Source organism: Melanaphis sacchari, unplaced genomic scaffold (assembly GCF_002803265.2).
Source record: "Melanaphis sacchari strain LSU unplaced genomic scaffold, SCAv2.0 Contig111_pilon_pilon, whole genome shotgun sequence".
NCBI lineage: Eukaryota > Metazoa > Arthropoda > Insecta > Hemiptera > Aphididae > Melanaphis > Melanaphis sacchari.
This window is the reverse complement of record NW_020270431.1, coordinates 704,767-708,698: the sequence shown is the minus strand read 5'-3', so window position 1 is coordinate 708,698 and position 3,932 is coordinate 704,767. Positions and strand designations below refer to the sequence as shown.

Below are 3,932 nucleotides of genomic sequence, written 5' to 3'. Positions count from 1 at the left end.
AATAATAATTACCGTCCCGCCGATCATAATTATCCCACGCCGCCGCGCGCACCACACCGCGCGCAGCGTAAGAACTCCACGACCGCCTCTCGTCGGTCCGCGCGACGACGACGTCGCTTACGGTATTGTTTCACCACGCCGCGCGGCCGCCCATCCGTCGCCTGTTGTGAAACCCACGACGATCCAGCAACACCGCGGTAGTGCGCCTCCACCATCGGTCTCCGCGCGACGAGACACTTTCACCCGCGTTAACCGTGGCGGCCCCGCAGAACGCTTTTCTCGTACGTGCACTGTTATGTATTACCCACATGTTTCGATTTTGTTTATCGTCGTGATAAATAAACGGCGTCACTGAACTCCCAATTTTCCGTCATCACTTTTTTACTACCGACAAGTGCACATAATAAATGATTATACTTTATAACCGCGTCCATGTGTCTTCTTATGTCGTAATAATGATTGGCCATCATTTTATTATCACACTATTTTTTTAAAACATGTTTATGTCGTCGAGAACTTGTAGAAAGAAAAGGGTTGGTCCCTATTGTTTCGAATACGAAAAATAATCAGCCATTAATACAACAATAGTTTTCGGAGTATCAGCTTTTATGTCTTATATAACAACATAATATATTATATATATTATTACTCTAAAAGTTATATTGATCTGCAACTACGCGTAGATAGTTTGAAATTTGAACAACGTTATATTTTTATATTGGATATAATTAGTGAAATTAAAAAAAATACAGAAGTTAAACAAAATAATAGATTTTATTTTATATTTTAACGGGAATCGCACGATATCTGATAGTATTATTGAAATTTGTGCGTATATAAACCTGCAGAACATAATTCCAAGTACCCAAGACATTAAGCCAAATAATAATCATTTAATAGACGTTTCACGTTCATAATGCTTTATACAGCAGAATTCCGCAAACATACCAAAATATTTACACACAAAAGAGTTGACAACCAAAATACAAAACCATGAATAACAATAAATGAAATATAAATAAGGTATTGAACAAATTGCAATGTAAATTCTTATCCATATACCAGTTAGATTACATTATATTATTATAAACGCGATTGAGGTAAACTACATAAACCTTTTATTTAGTAAGGACAGTATGGTGTGCGATAAACAAATTAAATTTGAATATAAATATTTAAAATTTATTCCATGCCAAAGGGTAGGTACGTAATATTTTTGTAGAATACAATTTAAATACGCGTATTAGATAAAACCCTGCATAATAAACTATAGGGAATGGTCTGTTTAAAAATAATCATCACCGTTTAAGCTGCATGTATTTATTTTTAAGCATTTTTTTAGTAGATTTGTACAATCGATGAAGTGTTAATAGATTTTCTAGACGTACCGTTGTATACACTATACATGACTAATAAAAACCCTCCTCCTAGTCGCGGCTGTTTATTCTCGGAGCAAGATATCGCTGGCTAATGGAAGAAATTTGCAACGCCAAAAATACAACACGTCCGTTATCGAATTGCTTTATTTATTATTGAGTAGCTTTTTATACGTTGAAGTTGAAAATAAGTGGCTTCATGAGTTTGTAATGTTTGTATATGTTACATACTTACATTGCAGCAGTACACAAGTGTTTATATATCTTGGCTATTTTGTTATTTATTTATTTTTTTTATCCTCATGTGCCCACACGTTCCATTAATGGATGTCCATGAACGATAAGAGCTCATTTTTTCCGTGGTCCAACCGACCGTAGTCATCGTAACTTAATTAACATTTTATAAACCGGATGGAAATAAATCAATTGATAAAATGCATAATAAACGGATTTTTATTGCGTTAGGTAAAATGTTTATACACATGCTGCAGATATATAGGCTATAAACTGCAGCCCATAAAGAGGACAAAATTGTTTATTGTTGATTTGTTTAGATCAACGCTTTTTTGGGGACATAAATACCTATAGCATTTTATTAGTTAGGCGTATAACAGATTTTGATTTTAATACTCAATGCAAAATAGTAAAACTATTATAGATTAGTATATAGTACATTATACTTAGTGGTGTAGCTATTATTTTGTTCTGGGGGGAGGGATGTATAATTTATATATTATATTCCAGATTTTGAAATTACTAAACCGGGATATCAAATTGAATAACCTTTTTATTTCCTTATATGATATAAAATGAGGAAACAAGTAGTTATATCCTTTTTTTTAAAAGCTCTAGGGGGATCTATCCTCGTCACCCCCCCCCCCCCAATTACGCCACTGATTATACTACATTCCATCTCATTGATCATTTTATATATACATAAATTATTTATGTTTTTTAGAAAATTATTATACAAATCATAATTTTGTTTCTTTAATAGAAGTTAGTCCAAAATACACAGGTAGGTACATACATGTATAATATATTATGTGACAATTAAACTATAAACAGTGGACGCCGCTTATAAGACTCATTTTGAGACCAGCATAAAGTGAGTCTTATAAGTTATAACCAAATTAATTTTATAGGCGAAGTGAGGAAAAAAACAAAATACTTATAAATTTTATTTTATCTACTTAAACACATATATATTACATATTGCTAATTACTTATTAGTGAATAAATGAAAAAATTATGATTAAAAAATTAAAATTATATCATTATATCATTCTATAATATATTAAACTTTATTAAGACTATGCGAGAATAAAGTTATATAATAAAATATAAAACTAAATATACAAAATAATACTTATTACATATTAAAAAACATATACCAACAATGATTTTTTTTTAAATATACATACATATATTATAAATGGATTCCATTACATAAAAAGTACCTATTTAAGGACTTCAAGATCTTGCTATTTAGCATTTTAATGGTTAACATAAGTAAGATATTATTGTTCTTGCAAATTTCGTTTCAAAATAGGTATAAAATTTCAATATTTTTAAGATATTTTAATTTTTTAAATTTTTCTTTTAATTATTTATTGATGTAATTGAAATGTTTCACCTTAAGGTTAACTATTTTTGTTTATAATTAGAAAATTAAATTTTTAAATATTTAAACAAATTTAATTTATTTATACTACGCTCCTATTTGACTATTAATACCATTCTAAATTCTAAAGTAAATATGTCCTAGTTTTAAATTACCCTTAAATGTATAGTTCACAACCCTTTATTACTAATGCTGCGGTGTCCGAGCGGTTAAGGAGTTGGACTTGAAATCCAATGGGTTTTACCCGCGCAGGTTCGAGTCCTGCCCGCAGCGGTGTTTTTTGCATTTTTTTCGATGTCACCTAATACATTGTTTACCTTAAACAGTACTAACAAGTATGTACACATGTACAATTTACAGTACACGCCAAATAACCAACTCGTGGAAAAACTTAACGTATTTACTAGCAATTTCAAAGCCGTAAATGTTCGGAAATCTAATGTGTATTATGAATTTCTACCTATATTATTTATATATAAAAAAAAAAAAAAAATCAAAATCCAAACTAAAAATAAGGTGCAGCCCAAAACACGACCGTCGTGTTATCGATCCGTATGCACATATGAAATTTAACTTTGGATTCGGAAACGAGCAATATAAATTTAAATGTACATAAACTCATCCGGCTTCAGTGTATTACAGGTTTTACTGGATCGGTCGTCATCCAGCAATACACATAATATAAAGATATAATAATATCATGTATAGGTATTATTTTATATATAATAATACACAAACGTACGCACACTTTACGTTCACTATACGGTATGCATTATTGCCCACGAACGACAGTGTATCGTCTCCTCTAATGGGTCCATTTGCATGTTTTATCTATAGTGGATTACGTGCCTTCCCGTCCTCTCGTGTCCATTCAAGAAACCGTTCCCATGGAGAGAAGCCTATACTACTCTCTCTCCTTCATCACTCTCTCT

The 3,932-nt window shown here is 31.4% G+C and overlaps 1 non-coding gene across 1 annotated transcript; it reads left to right on the top strand.

Moving 5' to 3' along the window:
* Positions 1–3,191: 3,191 nt before the first annotated feature.
* On the top strand, positions 3,192–3,273 carry Trnas-uga. The gene has a single exon. It is a non-coding gene; the product is annotated as a tRNA-Ser (tRNA).
* The last annotated feature ends 659 nt before the right edge of the window (positions 3,274–3,932 follow it).